Raw genomic sequence first — 23,012 nt, 5'->3', positions numbered from 1 at the left:
GAAGATTTTCAGATTTCCAGTACCAGACCTGTGGAGACGGACGGGTCTGCAAGCGTTTCACCCAAGAGAGTTCCTTCAACACCAGCGGTCATTCCAAGTGCAGAGACGCTTGCGGTGAAGATTGCTGTGAGTGAGAAGCATATCATTTGTACATGATTCGTGGAAGTGGATGTGGCAAATGGTGCTCAGATGGACGGGACGGGGAAGCTTTCCCACAACAAGTTGAAGGGTGCTGCTCCTACATGGAATTCGGGGATTTGTTCACTGCTGTGTGCAAGAAAGAAATCCTGGGTTCCTGTTTGTTCCTTGAGTGTGGGAAGCCCTTACCGAGTGAGGCTTGAGGTGACCGGTGTTCACACAAACCGATTCCGATCACAGGAGGGAACATCGCAAACACTTCTTGGCACAGTGGCCGCGAGTCCATTGCAAAGGAGGCCTTTGCCGAGGCATGGGAAAAGAGTTGCCTCTCAGCTCAGAAAAGCTCATGACGAGGTGGGCTGGACTTAAGCACGGGTATACCATGTTGCTTTCCCAGCAGGAAACACATAGTCCCAGGTTCTAGAACATAGTGTAATCTATGCGAGAACTGTGGTACCCGGTTTGCTCGGGGGCTCCCATAAGTTGCGTTAAGGGCTCGGTTCTGAAGCCCATACGATGCAAGACTTTTAGGGGCGCTTGGCCACGTGCTGGTGGCCCACCTCTGCAAAGCATGGTAATTACACTCTGTAAGGGTTCTTCCTACTGGGAACACAAATTTCGTTCACACTTTCGCCCCTGAGACTAGTGGCAGAAGCAAAAGCTGGATCATTTCAGAGGATTCTCCACCGAATTTTTGGAGAGGTGCCTGCCTTTGACTTGAAGCTCCACACAAGCTTGGACCTCAGGCCCAGGGCAGATGGTGGTGTCTCCACCCTCATACCATGAACCATCTCCGAAGGAACGGGATCCCTTTGATATCAGCTCTCGGAACCAAGGTCTCCCGAGAGTGCTCCTTTAGTAACCAGAAGCTATCCCTCATGTGGGACACATGAGGCGATTACTTTCGAACCTTCCAAACCCATACACTCTATCTCTTTGGTCTTTGGAAGCTGAGCGAAGCTAACCAAGTAGGCCAAGTCCCATGGGCGATAAGAGGCTCATGCCTCTCCACAGAGGTCATGATGAAATGTGTTGCTCCCAGAAGGAGTGCAGAAGTCCGTTATGGGCTATAGGAGAGAAACGTGATGCATGCTGATAGAAATCCCTGGAGTGCTCCCATACGGAAACTGTCATGCACTGGGTGGTTTCTACTACATAAGCGAACGGCATGTAGCGGTAACGGACATGTGCCCCTGCGCCTGGCAGTGTGTGTGAAGCCATGTGCTCAGCAAAACCTTACTGATGGCCTGGCAAATGTGTCCCCCTTATGGGAAATGGGTATGTGCCCTTCCAGCTATGTGAAATGTAAGTTACACACTTAGCCCTTTCTGGATTTGGAGTTTTGCCATGAGGTCAAGACAAGGAGCCACTGATCTTGGAGACCCGGAAAGAGCAATTTCACAGAGATGCCTTAATGCTACCATGAGGTCTGTGTTCCATATTCGAAATAGAATAAAAGAAGCCTTGGCCGGAGGTATGAGCAGGCTCGTCCCAGACGGGATGTGCACCTGCAACTGACGAGCTAGAGGAAAACAATTTGGTACCCACAATTCTTTCAGGATTGGCCAGTTCTCATCCAGCTTGCTCCAAGCAGGTTCTGAAAGGATTGCGCACCTTTTCTCAACACGCAAAGCACAAGTGTGTGCAAACAGTGCTTCGTTCCGTGTTTCTCAAGCTGATATGGAATGACAGCCCTGCAGACTGCACAGGAAGGGAGTTTCTCACAGGGTAAAGGGGATGTGTACCTGACAGGCTAGATGAAGAAAGTTTCCTCTGCAGTTGTCCTTCAGTGTATTGGGAACAGGAGTGAGGTGGGGCCAGCACATAGTGTCTTTGGTCCCAGATATTGTCTGGCACTGTGGTGCATCGGCACCCTTAAAACACGTTGATAGCACAGAGCCTCATACAGAGGAGAGCAGGAGAAAACAGGTGGACACACATCACAAAGAAACCCTGCAGACTTCCGATACCAAGCCCAGTGGAGACGTTTCTGCAAGCGTTTCGCCCAAGAGGGTTCCTTCAACACTGGAGGTTATAACGAGGGCAGTGTCACCTGCGGTGAAGAGTGCTGTGAGTGCAAACGTATCATTTTACATGCTTCTTGGAATTGCAGTGTAGCAAAGGGTGCTCAGGTGGACGGGACGAGAAAGGCTTCCCAAAACAAGTTGAAGGGTGCTGCTCCTACATGGAATTCCGGGCTTAGTGTATTGCTGTGTGCGAGAAAGAAATCCTGGGTTGGTGTTTGTTCCTTGACTGCAGAAAGTCCTTGGAGTGAGGCTTAAGGTGACCTGTGTTCACACAGATCACTTCCGATCACAGGAGGGAACACTACAAACACTTCTTGCCACTGTGGCCTCAAGCCCACTGCAAAGGAGGCCTTTCCCCTGGTAAGGGAGACGAGTTGCTCCCCTGCTCAGAAATGCTCATGACTGAGGTTGGCTGGGCGGATGCTTGGTATACCATGGGGCGTTCCCTGAAGGAACCACATACTCCTTGGTTCGAGAACATAGTGTCATCTATGCGAGAACTGTGGTACCCGACTTGCACAGGGGTTCAAATAACGCGCTCTAAGGGCTTGGCTCTGAAGCCCACACGGTGCAAACTCTTTTCAAGGCACTTGGCCACGTGCTGGTGGCGTACCTCTGCAAAGTATGGCAATGTCTCTCTGTAGGAGGTCGTGCCACGGGAAACAGAAGTTACGTTCACACGTTTGCCCCTGAGCCTAATGGCAGAGGTAAAAGATTTGTCATTTCAGAGGCTTCTCCACGGAGTTTTTGCAGAGGTGTCTCCCTCTGACTTGTAGCTCCACAGAAGCACGGTCCTCAGGCCAAGGGCAGCTTGTGCTATCTCCACCCTCATACCATGAAGAATTTCCTAAGGAACAGGATCCCTTTGATGTCAGCTCTCGGAACCATGGTTTCCCCACAGTGCTCCTTTAGTGACCAGAAGCTGTCCCTCTTGTGGGACACATGAAGCGATTACTTTCGAAACTTCCGTACACAGACACTCTATCTCTTTGGTCTTTAGAAGCTGAGAGAAGCTAACAAAGTGGGCTCAAGTCCCACGGACGGAACGAGACTCATGCCTCTCCACAGAGGGCATGTAGGAACGTGTTGCTCTGAGAGGAAATGCAGAAGTCCGTTATGGGCTAGAGGATAGAAACGTGATGCACACTACTAAAAATGCCTGCAGTGGTCCCATACTGAATGTGTCACCCACCAGGTGGTTTCAGCTACATAACCGAACCGCACGTATCGGTAACGGGCATGTGGCCCTGCGTCTGGCAGGGTGTGTGAAGCCACGTGTCTGGCAAAACCTTACTGGTGGCCTGGGAAATATATCGCCCTTATGGGAAATGGTTATGTGCCCTTCTAGCTAGGTGAAAGTTGTGTTACGCCCCTTGCCCTTTCTGGGTGTGGAGTTTTGCCACGGAGTTCAAGACAAGGAGCCAATTATTTTGGAGACGTGGAAATAGCACTTTCGCAGAGCTGCCTTCCTGCTGCCCCGATCTCTGTGTTCCGTATTCGAAACGGGGTAATGAAGCCCTGGGCGGAAAGCACGGCCAGGCTGGCCCCACACGGGATGTGCACGTGCAACTGACGAGCTAGAGGAGAGCAATGTGATACCCACAAATCTTTGGGAACGGCCTGCTCTCATCCAGCTTCGTCCAAGCAGGTTCTGAAAGGTTTGCCTTCCATTTCTCAACTCACCAACCACGATTTCGTTCTCACAGTGCTACGCTCTGCGTTTCTCAAGGTGATTTGGAATGACAGCCTTTCAGACTGCAGAGGAAGGGGGTTTCTAACAGGGGAAATGAGATGTGTAACTGACAGGCTAGATGAAGGAAATTTCCTATGCAGTTGTCATTCAGTGTCCTGGGAACAAGACCCAGGTCGGTAGAGTCACTAGTGTCTTTGTTCCCAGACATCTTCTGGCACTTTTGGGCACCAGATCCCTTAAAACGCTTGGCTAACATAGAGTCATATAAAAAGAATAGCAGTAGCAATCAGGTTGACGCACATCACAAGGAAGATTTTCAGATTTCCAGTACCAGACCTGTGGAGACGGACGGGTCTGCAAGCGTTTCACCCAAGAGAGTTCCTTCAACACCAGCGGTCATTCCAAGTGCAGAGACGCTTGCGGTGAAGATTGCTGTGAGTGAGAAGCATATCATTTGTACATGATTCGTGGAAGTGGATGTGGCAAATGGTGCTCAGATGGACGGGACGGGGAAGCTTTCCCACAACAAGTTGAAGGGTGCTGCTCCTACATGGAATTCGGGGATTTGTTCACTGCTGTGTGCAAGAAAGAAATCCTGGGTTCCTGTTTGTTCCTTGAGTGTGGGAAGCCCTTACCGAGTGAGGCTTGAGGTGACCGGTGTTCACACAAACCGATTCCGATCACAGGAGGGAACATCGCAAACACTTCTTGGCACAGTGGCCGCGAGTCCATTGCAAAGGAGGCCTTTGCCGAGGCATGGGAAAAGAGTTGCCTCCCAGCTCAGAAAAGCTCATGACCAGGTGGGCTGGACTTAAGCACGGGTATACCATGTTGCTTTCCCAGCAGGAAACACATAGTCCCAGGTTCTAGAACATAGTGTAATCTATGCGAGAACTGTGGTACCCGGTTTGCTCGGGGGCTCCCATAAGTTGCGTTAAGGGCTCGGTTCTGAAGCCCATACGATGCAAGACTTTTAGGGGCGCTTGGCCACGTGCTGGTGGCCCACCTCTGCAAAGCATGGTAATTACACTCTGTAAGGGTTCTTCCTACTGGGAACACAAATTTCGTTCACACTTTCGCCCCTGAGACTAGTGGCAGAAGCAAAAGCTGGATCATTTCAGAGGATTCTCCACCGAATTTTTGGAGAGGTGCCTGCCTTTGACTTGAAGCTCCACACAAGCTTGGACCTCAGGCCCAGGGCAGATGGTGGTGTCTCCACCCTCATACCATGAACCATCTCCGAAGGAACGGGATCCCTTTGATATCAGCTCTCGGAACCAAGGTCTCCCGAGAGTGCTCCTTTAGTAACCAGAAGCTATCCCTCATGTGGGACACATGAGGCGATTACTTTCGAACCTTCCAAACCCATACACTCTATCTCTTTGGTCTTTGGAAGCTGAGCGAAGCTAACCAAGTAGGCCAAGTCCCATGGGCGATAAGAGGCTCATGCCTCTCCACAGAGGTCATGATGAAATGTGTTGCTCCCAGAAGGAGTGCAGAAGTCCGTTATGGGCTATAGGAGAGAAACGTGATGCATGCTGATAGAAATCCCTGGAGTGCTCCCATACGGAAACTGTCATGCACTGGGTGGTTTCTACTACATAAGCGAACGGCATGTAGCGGTAACGGACATGTGCCCCTGCGCCTGGCAGTGTGTGTGAAGCCATGTGCTGAGCAAAACCTTACTGAGGGCCTGGCAAATGTGTCCCCCTTATGGGAAATGGGTATGTGCCCTTCCAGCTATGTGAAATGTAAGTTACACACTTAGCCCTTTCTGGATTTGGAGTTTTGCCATGAGGTCAAGACAAGGAGCCACTGATCTTGGAGACCCGGAAAGAGCAATTTCACAGAGATGCCTTAATGCTACCATGAGGTCTGTGTTCCATATTCGAAATAGAATAAAAGAAGCCTTGGCCGGAGGTACGAGCAGGCTCGTCCCAGACGGGATGTGCACCTGCAACTGACGAGCTAGAGGAAAACAATTTGGTACCCACAATTCTTTCAGGATTGGCCAGTTCTCATCCAGCTTGCTCCAAGCAGGTTCTGAAAGGATTGCGCACCTTTTCTCAACACGCAAAGCACAAGTGTGTGCAAACAGTGCTTCGTTCCGTGTTTCTCAAGCTGATATGGAATGACAGCCCTGCAGACTGCACAGGAAGGGAGTTTCTCACAGGGTAAAGGGGATGTGTACCTGACAGGCTAGATGAAGAAAGTTTCCTCTGCAGTTGTCCTTCAGTGTATTGGGAACAGGAGTGAGGTGGGGCCAGCACATAGTGTCTTTGGTCCCAGATATTGTCTGGCACTGTGGTGCATCGGCACCCTTAAAACACGTTGATAGCACAGAGCCTCATACAGAGGAGAGCAGGAGAAAACAGGTGGACACACATCACAAAGAAACCCTGCAGACTTCCGATTCCAAGCCCAGTGGAGACGTTTCTGCAAGCGTTTCGCCCAAGAGGGTTCCTTCAACACTGGAGGTTATAACGAGGGCAGTGTCACCTGCGGTGAAGAGTGCTGTGAGTGCAAACGTATCATTTTACATGCTTCTTGGAATTGCAGTGTAGCAAAGGGTGCTCAGGTGGACGGGACGAGAAAGGCTTCCCAAAACAAGTTGCAGGGTGCTGCTCCTACATGGAATTCCGGGGTTAGTGTATTGCTGTGTGCGAGAAAGAAATCCTGGGTTGGTGTTTGTTCCTTGACTGCAGAAAGTCCTTGGAGTGAGGCTTAAGGTGACCTGTGTTCACACAGATCACTTCCGATCACAGGAGGGAACACTACAAACACTTCTTGCCACTGTGGCCTCAAGCCCACTGCAAAGGAGGCCTTTCCCCTGGTAAGGGAGACGAGTTGCTCCCCTGCTCAGAAATGCTCATGACTGAGGTTGGCTGGGCGGATGCATGGTATACCATGGGGCGTTCCCTGAAGGAACCACATACTCCTTGGTTCGAGAACATAGTGTCATCTATGCGAGAACTGTGGTACCCGACTTGCACAGGGGTTCAAATAACGCGCTCTAAGGGCTTGGCTCTGAAGCCCACACGGTGCAAACTCTTTTCAAGGCACTTGGCCACGTGCTGGTGGCGTACCTCTGCAAAGTATGGCAATGTCTCTCTGTAGGAGGTCGTGCCACGGGAAACAGAAGTTACGTTCACACGTTTGCCCCTGAGCCTAATGGCAGAGGTAAAAGATTTGTCATTTCAGAGGCTTCTCCACGGAGTTTTTGCAGAGGTGTCTCCCTCTGACTTGTAGCTCCACAGAAGCACGGTCCTCAGGCCAAGGGCAGCTTGTGCTATCTCCACCCTCATACCATGAAGAATTTCCTAAGGAACGGGATCCCTTTGATGTCAGCTCTCGGAACCATGGTTTCCCCACAGTGCTCCTTTAGTGACCAGAAGCTGTCCCTCTTGTGGGACACATGAAGCGATTACTTTCGAAACTTCCGTACACAGACACTCAATCTCTTTGGTCTTTAGAAGCTGAGAGAAGCTAACAAAGTGGGCTCAAGTCCCACGGACGCAACGAGGCTCATGCCTCTCCACAGAGGGCATGTAGGAACGTGTTGCTCTGAGAGGAAATGCAGAAGTCCGTTATGGGCTAGAGGATAGAAACGTGATGCACACTACTAAAAATGCCTGCAGTGGTCCCATACTGAATGTGTCATCCACCAGGTGGTTTCAGCTACATAACCGAACCGCACGTATCGGTAACGGGCATGTGGCCCTGCGTCTGGCAGGGTGTGTGAAGCCACGTGTCTGGCAAAACCTTACTGGTGGCCTGGGAAATATATCGCCCTTATGGGAAATGGTTATGTGCCCTTCTAGCTAGGTGAAAGTTGTGTTACGCCCCTTGCCCTTTCTGGGTGTGGAGTTTTGCCACGGAGTTCAAGACAAGGAGCCAATTATTTTGGAGACGTGGAAATAGCACTTTCGCAGAGCTGCCTTCCTGCTGCCCCGATCTCTGTGTTCCGTATTCGAAACGGGGTAATGAAGCCCTGGGCGGAAAGCACGGCCAGGCTGGCCCCACACGGGATGTGCACGTGCAACTGACGAGCTAGAGGAGAGCAATGTGATACCCACAAATCTTTGGGAACGGCCAGCTCTCATCCAGCTTCGTCCAAGCAGGTTCTGAAAGGTTTGCCTTCCATTTCTCAACTCACCAACCACGATTTCGTTCTCACAGTGCTACGCTCTGCGTTTCTCAAGGTGATTTGGAATGACAGCCTTTCAGACTGCAGAGGAAGGGGGTTTCTAACAGGGGAAATGAGATGTGTAACTGACAGGCTAGATGAAGGAAATTTCCTATGCAGTTGTCATTCAGTGTCCTGGGAACAAGACCCAGGTCGGTAGAGTCACTAGTGTCTTTGTTCCCAGACATCTTCTGGCACTTTTGGGCACCAGATCCCTTAAAACGCTTGGCTAACATAGAGTCATATAAAAAGAATAGCAGTAGCAATCAGGTTGACGCACATCACAAGGAAGATTTTCAGATTTCCAGTACCAGACCTGTGGAGACGGACGGGTCTGCAAGCGTTTCACCCAAGAGAGTTCCTTCAACACCAGCGGTCATTCCAAGTGCAGAGACGCTTGCGGTGAAGATTGCTGTGAGTGAGAAGCATATCATTTGTACATGATTCGTGGAAGTGGATGTGGCAAATGGTGCTCAGATGGACGGGACGGGGAAGCTTTCCCACAACAAGTTGAAGGGTGCTGCTCCTACATGGAATTCGGGGATTTGTTCACTGCTGTGTGCAAGAAAGAAATCCTGGGTTCCTGTTTGTTCCTTGAGTGTGGGAAGCCCTTACCGAGTGAGGCTTGAGGTGACCGGTGTTCACACAAACCGATTCCGATCACAGGAGGGAACATCGCAAACACTTCTTGGCACAGTGGCCGCGAGTCCATTGCAAAGGAGGCCTTTGCCGAGGCATGGGAAAAGAGTTGCCTCCCAGCTCAGAAAAGCTCATGACCAGGTGGGCTGGACTTAAGCACGGGTATACCATGTTGCTTTCCCAGCAGGAAACACATAGTCCCAGGTTCTAGAACATAGTGTAATCTATGCGAGAACTGTGGTACCCGGTTTGCTCGGGGGCTCCCATAAGTTGCGTTAAGGGCTCGGTTCTGAAGCCCATACGATGCAAGACTTTTAGGGGCGCTTGGCCACGTGCTGGTGGCCCACCTCTGCAAAGCATGGTAATTACACTCTGTAAGGGTTCTTCCTACTGGGAACACAAATTTCGTTCACACTTTCGCCCCTGAGACTAGTGGCAGAAGCAAAAGCTGGATCATTTCAGAGGATTCTCCACCGAATTTTTGGAGAGGTGCCTGCCTTTGACTTGAAGCTCCACACAAGCTTGGACCTCAGGCCCAGGGCAGATGGTGGTGTCTCCACCCTCATACCATGAACCATCTCCGAAGGAACGGGATCCCTTTGATATCAGCTCTCGGAACCAAGGTCTCCCGAGAGTGCTCCTTTAGTAACCAGAAGCTATCCCTCATGTGGGACACATGAGGCGATTACTTTCGAACCTTCCAAACCCATACACTCTATCTCTTTGGTCTTTGGAAGCTGAGCGAAGCTAACCAAGTAGGCCAAGTCCCATGGGCGATAAGAGGCTCATGCCTCTCCACAGAGGTCATGATGAAATGTGTTGCTCCCAGAAGGAGTGCAGAAGTCCGTTATGGGCTATAGGAGAGAAACGTGATGCATGCTGATAGAAATCCCTGGAGTGCTCCCATACGGAAACTGTCATGCACTGGGTGGTTTCTACTACATAAGCGAACGGCATGTAGCGGTAACGGACATGTGCCCCTGCGCCTGGCAGTGTGTGTGAAGCCATGTGCTCAGCAAAACCTTACTGATGGCCTGGCAAATGTGTCCCCCTTATGGGAAATGGGTATGTGCCCTTCCAGCTATGTGAAATGTAAGTTACACACTTAGCCCTTTCTGGATTTGGAGTTTTGCCATGAGGTCAAGACAAGGAGCCACTGATCTTGGAGACCCGGAAAGAGCAATTTCACAGAGATGCCTTAATGCTACCATGAGGTCTGTGTTCCATATTCGAAATAGAATAAAAGAAGCCTTGGCCGGAGGTACGAGCAGGCTCGTCCCAGACGGGATGTGCACCTGCAACTGACGAGCTAGAGGAAAACAATTTGGTACCCACAATTCTTTCAGGATTGGCCAGTTCTCATCCAGCTTGCTCCAAGCAGGTTCTGAAAGGATTGCGCACCTTTTCTCAACACGCAAAGCACAAGTGTGTGCAAACAGTGCTTCGTTCCGTGTTTCTCAAGCTGATATGGAATGACAGCCCTGCAGACTGCACAGGAAGGGAGTTTCTCACAGGGTAAAGGGGATGTGTACCTGACAGGCTAGATGAAGAAAGTTTCCTCTGCAGTTGTCCTTCAGTGTATTGGGAACAGGAGTGAGGTGGGGCCAGCACATAGTGTCTTTGGTCCCAGATATTGTCTGGCACTGTGGTGCATCGGCACCCTTAAAACACGTTGATAGCACAGAGCCTCATACAGAGGAGAGCAGGAGAAAACAGGTGGACACACATCACAAAGAAACCCTGCAGACTTCCGATACCAAGCCCAGTGGAGACGTTTCTGCAAGCGTTTCGCCCAAGAGGGTTCCTTCAACACTGGAGGTTATAACGAGGGCAGTGTCACCTGCGGTGAAGAGTGCTGTGAGTGCAAACGTATCATTTTACATGCTTCTTGGAATTGCAGTGTAGCAAAGGGTGCTCAGGTGGACGGGACGAGAAAGGCTTCCCAAAACAAGTTGAAGGGTGCTGCTCCTACATGGAATTCCGGGCTTAGTGTATTGCTGTGTGCGAGAAAGAAATCCTGGGTTGGTGTTTGTTCCTTGACTGCAGAAAGTCCTTGGAGTGAGGCTTAAGGTGACCTGTGTTCACACAGATCACTTCCGATCACAGGAGGGAACACTACAAACACTTCTTGCCACTGTGGCCTCAAGCCCACTGCAAAGGAGGCCTTTCCCCTGGTAAGGGAGACGAGTTGCTCCCCTGCTCAGAAATGCTCATGACTGAGGTTGGCTGGGCGGATGCTTGGTATACCATGGGGCGTTCCCTGAAGGAACCACATACTCCTTGGTTCGAGAACATAGTGTCATCTATGCGAGAACTGTGGTACCCGACTTGCACAGGGGTTCAAATAACGCGCTCTAAGGGCTTGGCTCTGAAGCCCACACGGTGCAAACTCTTTTCAAGGCACTTGGCCACGTGCTGGTGGCGTACCTCTGCAAAGTATGGCAATGTCTCTCTGTAGGAGGTCGTGCCACGGGAAACAGAAGTTACGTTCACACGTTTGCCCCTGAGCCTAATGGCAGAGGTAAAAGATTTGTCATTTCAGAGGCTTCTCCACGGAGTTTTTGCAGAGGTGTCTCCCTCTGACTTGTAGCTCCACAGAAGCACGGTCCTCAGGCCAAGGGCAGCTTGTGCTATCTCCACCCTCATACCATGAAGAATTTCCTAAGGAACAGGATCCCTTTGATGTCAGCTCTCGGAACCATGGTTTCCCCACAGTGCTCCTTTAGTGACCAGAAGCTGTCCCTCTTGTGGGACACATGAAGCGATTACTTTCGAAACTTCCGTACACAGACACTCTATCTCTTTGGTCTTTAGAAGCTGAGAGAAGCTAACAAAGTGGGCTCAAGTCCCACGGACGGAACGAGACTCATGCCTCTCCACAGAGGGCATGTAGGAACGTGTTGCTCTGAGAGGAAATGCAGAAGTCCGTTATGGGCTAGAGGATAGAAACGTGATGCACACTACTAAAAATGCCTGCAGTGGTCCCATACTGAATGTGTCACCCACCAGGTGGTTTCAGCTACATAACCGAACCGCACGTATCGGTAACGGGCATGTGGCCCTGCGTCTGGCAGGGTGTGTGAAGCCACGTGTCTGGCAAAACCTTACTGGTGGCCTGGGAAATATATCGCCCTTATGGGAAATGGTTATGTGCCCTTCTAGCTAGGTGAAAGTTGTGTTACGCCCCTTGCCCTTTCTGGGTGTGGAGTTTTGCCACGGAGTTCAAGACAAGGAGCCAATTATTTTGGAGACGTGGAAATAGCACTTTCGCAGAGCTGCCTTCCTGCTGCCCCGATCTCTGTGTTCCGTATTCGAAACGGGGTAATGAAGCCCTGGGCGGAAAGCACGGCCAGGCTGGCCCCACACGGGATGTGCACGTGCAACTGACGAGCTAGAGGAGAGCAATGTGATACCCACAAATCTTTGGGAACGGCCTGCTCTCATCCAGCTTCGTCCAAGCAGGTTCTGAAAGGTTTGCCTTCCATTTCTCAACTCACCAACCACGATTTCGTTCTCACAGTGCTACGCTCTGCGTTTCTCAAGGTGATTTGGAATGACAGCCTTTCAGACTGCAGAGGAAGGGGGTTTCTAACAGGGGAAATGAGATGTGTAACTGACAGGCTAGATGAAGGAAATTTCCTATGCAGTTGTCATTCAGTGTCCTGGGAACAAGACCCAGGTCGGTAGAGTCACTAGTGTCTTTGTTCCCAGACATCTTCTGGCACTTTTGGGCACCAGATCCCTTAAAACGCTTGGCTAACATAGAGTCATATAAAAAGAATAGCAGTAGCAATCAGGTTGACGCACATCACAAGGAAGATTTTCAGATTTCCAGTACCAGACCTGTGGAGACGGACGGGTCTGCAAGCGTTTCACCCAAGAGAGTTCCTTCAACACCAGCGGTCATTCCAAGTGCAGAGACGCTTGCGGTGAAGATTGCTGTGAGTGAGAAGCATATCATTTGTACATGATTCGTGGAAGTGGATGTGGCAAATGGTGCTCAGATGGACGGGACGGGGAAGCTTTCCCACAACAAGTTGAAGGGTGCTGCTCCTACATGGAATTCGGGGATTTGTTCACTGCTGTGTGCAAGAAAGAAATCCTGGGTTCCTGTTTGTTCCTTGAGTGTGGGAAGCCCTTACCGAGTGAGGCTTGAGGTGACCGGTGTTCACACAAACCGATTCCGATCACAGGAGGGAACATCGCAAACACTTCTTGGCACAGTGGCCGCGAGTCCATTGCAAAGGAGGCCTTTGCCGAGGCATGGGAAAAGAGTTGCCTCCCAGCTCAGAAAAGCTCATGACCAGGTGGGCTGGACTTAAGCACGGGTATACCATGTTGCTTTCCCAGCAGGAAACACATAGTCCCAGGTTCTAGAACATAGTGTAATCTATGCGAGAACTGTGGTACCCGGTTTGCTCGGGGGCTCCCATAAGTTGCGTTAAGGGCTCGGTTCTGAAGCCCATACGATGCAAGACTTTTAGGGGCGCTTGGCCACGTGCTGGTGGCCCACCTCTGCAAAGCATGGTAATTACACTCTGTAAGGGTTCTTCCTACTGGGAACACAAATTTCGTTCACACTTTCGCCCCTGAGACTAGTGGCAGAAGCAAAAGCTGGATCATTTCAGAGGATTCTCCACCGAATTTTTGGAGAGGTGCCTGCCTTTGACTTGAAGCTCCACACAAGCTTGGACCTCAGGCCCAGGGCAGATGGTGGTGTCTCCACCCTCATACCATGAACCATCTCCGAAGGAACGGGATCCCTTTGATATCAGCTCTCGGAACCAAGGTCTCCCGAGAGTGCTCCTTTAGTAACCAGAAGCTATCCCTCATGTGGGACACATGAGGCGATTACTTTCGAACCTTCCAAACCCATACACTCTATCTCTTTGGTCTTTGGAAGCTGAGCGAAGCTAACCAAGTAGGCCAAGTCCCATGGGCGATAAGAGGCTCATGCCTCTCCACAGAGGTCATGATGAAATGGGTTGCTCCCAGAAGGAGTGCAGAAGTCCGTTATGGGCTATAGGAGAGAAACGTGATGCATGCTGATAGAAATCCCTGGAGTGCTCCCATACGGAAACTGTCATGCACTGGGTGGTTTCTACTACATAAGCGAACGGCATGTAGCGGTAACGGACATGTGCCCCTGCGCCTGGCAGTGTGTGTGAAGCCATGTGCTCAGCAAAACCTTACTGATGGCCTGGCAAATGTGTCCCCCTTATGGGAAATGGGTATGTGCCCTTCCAGCTATGTGAAAAGAAGGTTACACACTTAGCCCTTTCTGGATTTGGAGTTTTGCCATGAGGTCAAGACAAGGAGCCACTGATCTTGGAGACCCGGAAAGAGCAATTTCACAGAGATGCCTTAATGCTACCATGAGGTCTGTGTTCCATATTCGAAATAGAATAAAAGAAGCCTTGGCCGGAGGTACGAGCAGGCTCGTCCCAGACGGGATGTGCACCTGCAACTGACGAGCTAGAGGAAAACAATTTGGTACCCACAATTCTTTCAGGATTGGCCAGTTCTCATCCAGCTTGCTCCAAGCAGGTTCTGAAAGGATTGCGCACCTTTTCTCAACACGCAAAGCACAAGTGTGTGCAAACAGTGCTTCGTTCCGTGTTTCTCAAGCTGATATGGAATGACAGCCCTGCAGACTGCACAGGAAGGGAGTTTCTCACAGGGTAAAGGGGATGTGTACCTGACAGACTAGATGAAGAAAGTTTCCTCTGCAGTTCTCCTTCAGTGTATTGGGAACAGGAGTGAGGTGGGGCCAGCACATAGTGTCTTTGGTCCCAGATACTGTCTGGCACTGTGGTGCATCGGCACCCTTAAAACACGTTGATAGCACAGAGCCTCATACAGAGGAGAGCAGGAGAAAACAGGTGGACACACATCACAAAGAAACCCTGCAGACTTCCGATACCAAGCCCAGTGGAGACGTTTCTGCAAGCGTTTCGCCCAAGAGGGTTCCTTCAACACTGGAGGTTATAACGAGGGCAGTGTCACCTGCGGTGAAGAGTGCTGTGAGTGCAAACGTATCATTTTACATGCTTCTTGGAATTGCAGTGTAGCAAAGGGTGCTCAGGTGGACGGGACGAGAAAGGCTTCCCAAAACAAGTTGCAGGGTGCTGCTCCTACATGGAATTCCGGGCTTAGTGTATTGCTGTGTGCGAGAAAGAAATCCTGGGTTGGTGTTTGTTCCTTGACTGCAGAAAGTCCTTGGAGTGAGGCTTAAGGTGACCTGTGTTCACACAGATCACTTCCGATCACAGGAGGGAACACTACAAACACTTCTTGCCACTGTGGCCTCAAGCCCACTGCAAAGGAGGCCTTTCCCCTGGTAAGGGAGACGAGTTGCTCCCCTGCTCAGAAATGCTCATGACTGAGGTTGGCTGGGCGGATGCTTGGTATACCATGGGGCGTTCCCTGAAGGAACCACATACTCCTTGGTTCGAGAACATAGTGTCATCTATGCGAGAACTGTGGTACCCGACTTGCACAGGGGTTCAAATAACGCGCTCTAAGGGCTTGGCTCTGAAGCCCACACGGTGCAAACTCTTTTCAAGGCACTTGGCCACGTGCTGGTGGCGTACCTCTGCAAAGTATGGCAATGTCTCTCTGTAGGAGGTCGTGCCACGGGAAACAGAAGTTACGTTCACACGTTTGCCCCTGAGCCTAATGGCAGAGGTAAAAGATTTGTCATTTCAGAGGCTTCTCCACGGAGTTTTTGCAGAGGTGTCTCCCTCTGACTTGTAGCTCCACAGAAGCACGGTCCTCAGGCCAAGGGCAGCTTGTGCTATCTCCACCCTCATACCATGAAGAATTTCCTAAGGAACGGGATCCCTTTGATGTCAGCTCTCGGAACCATGGTTTCCCCACAGTGCTCCTTTAGTGACCAGAAGCTGTCCCTCTTGTGGGACACATGAAGCGATTACTTTCGAAACTTCCGTACACAGACACTCTATCTCTTTGGTCTTTAGAAGCTGAGAGAAGCTAACAAAGTGGGCTCAAGTCCCACGGACGGAACGAGGCTCATGCCTCTCCACAGAGGGCATGTAGGAACGTGTTGCTCTGAGAGGAAATGCAGAAGTCCGTTATGGGCTAGAGGATAGAAACGTGATGCACACTACTAAAAATGCCTGCAGTGGTCCCATACTGAATGTGTCACCCACCAGGTGGTTTCAGCTACATAACCGAACCGCACGTATCGGTAACGGGCATGTGGCCCTGCGTCTGGCAGGGTGTGTGAAGCCACGTGTCTGGCAAAACCTTACTGGTGGCCTGGGAAATATATCGCCCTTATGGGAAATGGTTATGTGCCCTTCTATCTAGTTGAAAGTTGTGTTACGCCCCTTGCCCTTTCTGGGTGTGGAGTTTTGCCACGGAGTTCAAGACAAGGAGCCAATTATTTTGGAGACGTGGAAATAGCACTTTCGCAGAGCTGCCTTCCTGCTGCCCCGATCTCTGTGTTCCGTATTCGAAACGGGGTAATGAAGCCCTGGGCGGAAAGCACGGCCAGGCTGGCCCCACACGGGATGTGCACGTGCAACTGACGAGCTAGAGGAGAGCAATGTGATACCCACAAATCTTTGGGAACGGCCAGCTCTCATCCAGCTTCGTCCAAGCAGGTTCTGAAAGGTTTGCCTTCCATTTCTCAACTCACCAACCACGATTTCGTTCTCACAGTGCTACGCTCTGCGTTTCTCAAGGTGATTTGGAATGACAGCCTTTCAGACTGCAGAGGAAGGGGGTTTCTAACAGGGGAAATGAGATGTGTAACTGACAGGCTAGATGAAGGAAATTTCCTATGCAGTTGTCATTCAGTGTCCTGGGAACAAGACCCAGGTCGGTAGAGTCACTAGTGTCTTTGTTCCCAGACATCTTCTGGCACTTTTGGGCACCAGATCCCTTAAAACGCTTGGCTAACATAGAGTCATATAAAAAGAATAGCAGTAGCAATCAGGTTGACGCACATCACAAGGAAGATTTTCAGATTTCCAGTACCAGACCTGTGGAGACGGACGGGTCTGCAAGCGTTTCACCCAAGAGAGTTCCTTCAACACCAGCGGTCATTCCAAGTGCAGAGACGCTTGCGGTGAAGATTGCTGTGAGTGAGAAGCATATCATTTGTACATGATTCGTGGAAGTGGATGTGGCAAATGGTGCTCAGATGGACGGGACGGGGAAGCTTTCCCACAACAAGTTGAAGGGTGCTGCTCCTACATGGAATTCGGGGATTTGTTCACTGCTGTGTGCAAGAAAGAAATCCTGGGTTCCTGTTTGTTCCTTGAGTGTGGGAAGCCCTTACCGAGTGAGGCTTGAGGTGACCGGTGTTCACACAAACCGATTCCGATCACAGGAGGGAACATCGCAAACACTTCTTGGCACAGTGGCCGCGAGTCCATTGCAAAGGAGGCCTTTGCCGAGGCATGGGAAAAGAGTTGCCTCTCAGCTCAGAAAAGCTCATGACGAGGTGGGCTGGACTTAAGCACGGGTATACCATGTTGCTTTCCCAGCAGGAAACACATAGTCCCAGGTTCTAGAACATAGTGTAATCTATGCGAGAACTGTGGTACCCGGTTTGCTCGGGGGCTCCCATAAGTTGCGTTAAGGGCTCGGTTCTGAAGCCCATACGATGCAAGACTTTTAGGGGCGCTTGGCCACGTGCTGGTGGCCCACCTCTGCAAAGCATGGTAATTACACTCTGTAAGGGTTCTTCCTACTGGGAACACAAATTTCGTTCACACTTTCGCCCCTGAGACTAGTGGCAGAAGCAAAAGCTGGATCATTTCAGAGGATTCTCCACCGAATTTTTGGAGAGGTGCCTGCCTTTGACTTGAAGCTCCACACAAGCTTGGACCTCAGGCCCAGGGCAGATGGTGGTGTCTCCACCCTCATACCATGAACCATCTCCGAAGGAACGGGATCCCTTTGATATCAGCTCTCGGAACCAAGGTCTCCCGAGAGTGCTCCTTTAGTAACCAGAAGCTATCCCTCATGTGGGACACATGAGGCGATTACTTTCGAACCTTCCAAACCCATACACTCTATCTCTTTGGTCTTTGGAAGCTGAGCGAAGCTAACCAAGTAGGCCAAGTCCCATGGGCGATAAGAGGCTCATGCCTCTCCACAGAGGTCATGATGAAATGTGTTGCTCCCAGAAGGAGTGCAGAAGTCCGTTATGGGCTATAGGAGAGAAACGTGATGCATGCTGATAGAAATCCCTGGAGTGCTCCCATACGGAAACTGTCATGCACTGGGTGGTTTCTACTACATAAGCGAACGGCATGTAGCGGTAACGGACATGTGCCCCTGCGCCTGGCAGTGTGTGTGAAGCCATGTGCTCAGCAAAACCTTACTGATGGCCTGGCAAATGTGTCCCCCTTATGGGAAATGGGTATGTGCCCTTCCAGCTATGTGAAATGTAAGTTACACACTTAGCCCTTTCTGGATTTGGAGTTTTGCCATGAGGTCAAGACAAGGAGCCACTGATCTTGGAGACCCGGAAAGAGCAATTTCACAGAGATGCCTTAATGCTACCATGAGGTCTGTGTTCCATATTCGAAATAGAATAAAAGAAGCCTTGGCCGGAGGTACGAGCAGGCTCGTCCCAGACGGGATGTGCACCTGCAACTGACGAGCTAGAGGAAAACAATTTGGTACCCACAATTCTTTCAGGATTGGCCAGTTCTCATCCAGCTTGCTCCAAGCAGGTTCTGAAAGGATTGCGCACCTTTTCTCAACACGCAAAGCACAAGTGTGTGCAAACAGTGCTTCGTTCCGTGTTTCTCAAGCTGATATGGAATGAAAGCCCTGCAGACTGCACAGGAAGGGAGTTTCTCACAGGGTAAAGGGGATGTGTACCTGACAGGCTAGATGAAGAAAGTTTCCTCTGCAGTTGTCCTTCAGTGTATTGGGAACAGGAGTGAGGTCGGGCCAGCACATAGTGTCTTTGGTCCCAGATATTGTCTGGCACTGTGGTGCATCGGCACCCTTAAAACACGTTGATAGCACAGAGCCTCATACAGAGGAGAGCAGGAGAAAACAGGTGGACACACATCACAAAGAAACCCTGCAGACTTCCGATACCAAGCCCAGTGGAGACGTTTCTGCAAGCGTTTCGCCCAAGAGGGTTCCTTCAACACTGGAGGTTATAACGAGGGCAGTGTCACCTGCGGTGAAGAGTGCTGTGAGTGCAAACGTATCATTTTACATGCTTCTTGGAATTGCAGTGTAGCAAAGGGTGCTCAGGTGGACGGGACTAGAAAGGCTTCCCAAAACAAGTTGCAGGGTGCTGCTCCTACATGGAATTCCGGGGTTAGTGTATTGCTGTGTGCGAGAAAGAAATCCTGGGTTGGTGTTTGTTCCTTGACTGCAGAAAGTCCTTGGAGTGAGGCTTAAGGTGACCTGTGTTCACACAGATCACTTCCGATCACAGGAGGGAACACTACAAACACTTCTTGCCACTGTGGCCTCAAGCCCACTGCAAAGGAGGCCTTTCCCCTGGTAAGGGAGACGAGTTGCTCCCCTGCTCAGAAATGCTCATGACTGAGGTTGGCTGGGCGGATGCTTGGTATACCATGGGGCGTTCCCTGAAGGAACCACATACTCCTTGGTTCGAGAACATAGTGTCATCTATGCGAGAACTGTGGTACCCGACTTGCACAGGGGTTCAAATAACGCGCTCTAAGGGCTTGGCTCTGAAGCCCACACGGTGCAAACTCTTTTCAAGGCACTTGGCCACGTGCTGGTGGCGTACCTCTGCAAAGTATGGCAATGTCTCTCTGTAGGAGGTCGTGCCACGGGAAACAGAAGTTACGTTCACACGTTTGCCCCTGAGCCTAATGGCAGAGGTAAAAGATTTGTCATTTCAGAGGCTTCTCCACGGAGTTTTTGCAGAGGTGTCTCCCTCTGACTTGTAGCTCCACAGAAGCACGGTCCTCAGGCCAAGGGCAGCTTGTGCTATCTCCACCCTCATACCATGAAGAATTTCCTAAGGAACGGGATCCCTTTGATGTCAGCTCTCGGAACCATGGTTTCCCCACAGTGCTCCTTTAGTGACCAGAAGCTGTCCCTCTTGTGGGACACATGAAGCGATTACTTTCGAAACTTCCGTACACAGACACTCTATCTCTTTGGTCTTTAGAAGCTGAGAGAAGCTAACAAAGTGGGCTCAAGTCCCACGGACGGAACGAGGCTCATGCCTCTCCACAGAGGGCATGTAGGAACGTGTTGCTCTGAGAGGAAATGCAGAAGTCCGTTATGGGCTAGAGGATAGAAACGTGATGCACACTACTAAAAATGCCTGCAGTGGTCCCATACTGAATGTGTCACCCACCAGGTGGTTTCAGCTACATAACCGAACCGCACGTATCGGTAACGGGCATGTGGCCCTGCGTCTGGCAGGGTGTGTGAAGCCACGTGTCTGGCAAAACCTTACTGGTGGCCTGGGAAATATATCGCCCTTATGGGAAATGGTTATGTGCCCTTCTAGCTAGTTGAAAGTTGTGTTACGCCCCTTGCCCTTTCTGGGTGTGGAGTTTTGCCACGGAGTTCAAGACAAGGAGCCAATTATTTTGGAGACGTGGAAATAGCACTTTCGCAGAGCTGCCTTCCTGCTGCCCCGATCTCTGTGTTCCGTATTCAAAACGGGGTAATGAAGCCCTGGGCGGAATGCACGGCCAGGCTGGCCCCACACGGGATGTGCACGTGCAACTGACGAGCTAGAGGAGAGCAATGTGATACCCACAAATCTTTGGGAACGGCCAGCTCTCATCCAGCTTCGTCCAAGCAGGTTCTGAAAGGTTTGCCTTCCATTTCTCAACTCACCAACCACGATTTCGTTCTCACAGTGCTACGCTCTGCGTTTCTCAAGGTGATTTGGAATGACAGCCTTTCAGACTGCAGAGGAAGGGGGTTTCTAACAGGGGAAATGAGATGTGTAACTGACAGGCTAGATGAAGGAAATTTCCTATGCAGTTGTCATTCAGTGTCCTGGGAACAAGACCCAGGTCGGTAGAGTCATTAGTGTCTTTGTTCCCAGACATCTTCTGGCACTTTTGGGCACCAGATCCCTTAAAACGCTTGGCTAACATAGAGTCATATAAAAAGAATAGCAGTAGCAATCAGGTTGACGCACATCACAAGGAAGATTTTCAGATTTCCAGTACCAGACCTGTGGAGACGGACGGGTCTGCAAGCGTTTCACCCAAGAGAGTTCCTTCAACACCAGCGGTCATTCCAAGTGCAGAGACGCTTGCGGTGAAGATTGCTGTGAGTGAGAAGCATATCATTTGTACATGATTCGTGGAAGTGGATGTGGCAAATGGTGCTCAGATGGACGGGACGGGGAAGCTTTCCCACAACAAGTTGAAGGGTGCTGCTCCTACATGGAATTCGGGGATTTGTTCACTGCTGTGTGCAAGAAAGAAATCCTGGGTTCCTGTTTGTTCCTTGAGTGTGGGAAGCCCTTACCGAGTGAGGCTTGAGGTGACCGGTGTTCACACAAACCGATTCCGATCACAGGAGGGAACATCGCAAACACTTCTTGGCACAGTGGCCGCGAGTCCATTGCAAAGGAGGCCTTTGCCGAGGCATGGGAAAAGAGTTGCCTCTCAGCTCAGAAAAGCTCATGACGAGGTGGGCTGGACTTAAGCACGGGTATACCATGTTGCTTTCCCAGCAGGAAACACATAGTCCCAGGTTCTAGAACATAGTGTAATCTATGCGAGAACTGTGGTACCCGGTTTGCTCGGGGGCTCCCATAAGTTGCGTTAAGGGCTCGGTTCTGAAGCCCATACGATGCAAGACTTTTAGGGGCGCTTGGCCACGTGCTGGTGGCCCACCTCTGCAAAGCATGGTAATTACACTCTGTAAGGGTTCTTCCTACTGGGAACACAAATTTCGTTCACACTTTCGCCCCTGAGACTAGTGGCAGAAGCAAAAGCTGGATCATTTCAGAGGATTCTCCACCGAATTTTTGGAGAGGTGCCTGCCTTTGACTTGAAGCTCCACACAAGCTTGGACCTCAGGCCCAGGGCAGATGGTGGTGTCTCCACCCTCATACCATGAACCATCTCCGAAGGAACGGGATCCCTTTGATATCAGCTCTCGGAACCAAGGTCTCCCGAGAGTGCTCCTTTAGTAACCAGAAGCTATCCCTCATGTGGGACACATGAGGCGATTACTTTCGAACCTTCCAAACCCATACACTCTATCTCTTTGGTCTTTGGAAGCTGAGCGAAGCTAACCAAGTAGGCCAAGTCCCATGGGCGATAAGAGGCTCATGCCTCTCCACAGAGGTCATGATGAAATGGGTTGCTCCCAGAAGGAGTGCAGAAGTCCGTTATGGGCTATAGGAGAGAAACGTGATGCATGCTGATAGAAATCCCTGGAGTGCTCCCATACGGAAACTGTCATGCACTGGGTGGTTTCTACTACATAAGCGAACGGCATGTAGCGGTAACGGACATGTGCCCCTGCGCCTGGCAGTGTGTGTGAAGCCATGTGCTCAGCAAAACCTTACTGATGGCCTGGCAAATGTGTCCCCCTTATGGGAAATGGGTATGTGCCCTTCCAGCTATGTGAAATGTAAGTTACACACTTAGCCCTTTCTGGATTTGGAGTTTTGCCATGAGGTCAAGACAAGGAGCCACTGATCTTGGAGACCCGGAAAGAGCAATTTCACAGAGATGCCTTAATGCTACCATGAGGTCTGTGTTCCATATTCGAAATAGAATAAAAGAAGCCTTGGCCGGAGGTACGAGCAGGCTCGTCCCAGACGGGATGTGCACCTGCAACTGACGAGCTAGAGGAAAACAATTTGGTACCCACAATTCTTTCAGGATTGGCCAGTTCTCATCCAGCTTGCTCCAAGCAGGTTCTGAAAGGATTGCGCACCTTTTCTCAACACGCAAAGCACAAGTGTGTGCAAACAGTGCTTCGTTCCGTGTTTCTCAAGCTGATATGGAATGAAAGCCCTGCAGACTGCACAGGAAGGGAGTTTCTCACAGGGTAAAGGGGATGTGTACCTGACAGGCTAGATGAAGAAAGTTTCCTCTGCAGTTGTCCTTCAGTGTATTGGGAACAGGAGTGAGGTCGGGCCAGCACATAGTGTCTTTGGTCCCAGATATTGTCTGGCACTGTGGTGCATCGGCACCCTTAAAACACGTTGATAGCACAGAGCCTCATACAGAGGAGAGCAGGAGAAAACAGGTGGACACACATCACAAAGAAACCCTGCAGACTTCCGATACCAAGCCCAGTGGAGACGTTTCTGCAAGCGTTTCGCCCAAGAGGGTTCCTTCAACACTGGAGGTTATAACGAGGG

The sequence above is a fragment of the Balaenoptera acutorostrata genome, chromosome X, assembly GCF_949987535.1.
Source record: "Balaenoptera acutorostrata chromosome X, mBalAcu1.1, whole genome shotgun sequence".
Lineage (NCBI taxonomy): Eukaryota > Metazoa > Chordata > Mammalia > Artiodactyla > Balaenopteridae > Balaenoptera > Balaenoptera acutorostrata.
The sequence above is the reverse complement of the archived record's forward strand: the minus strand, read 5'-3'. Positions refer to the sequence as shown.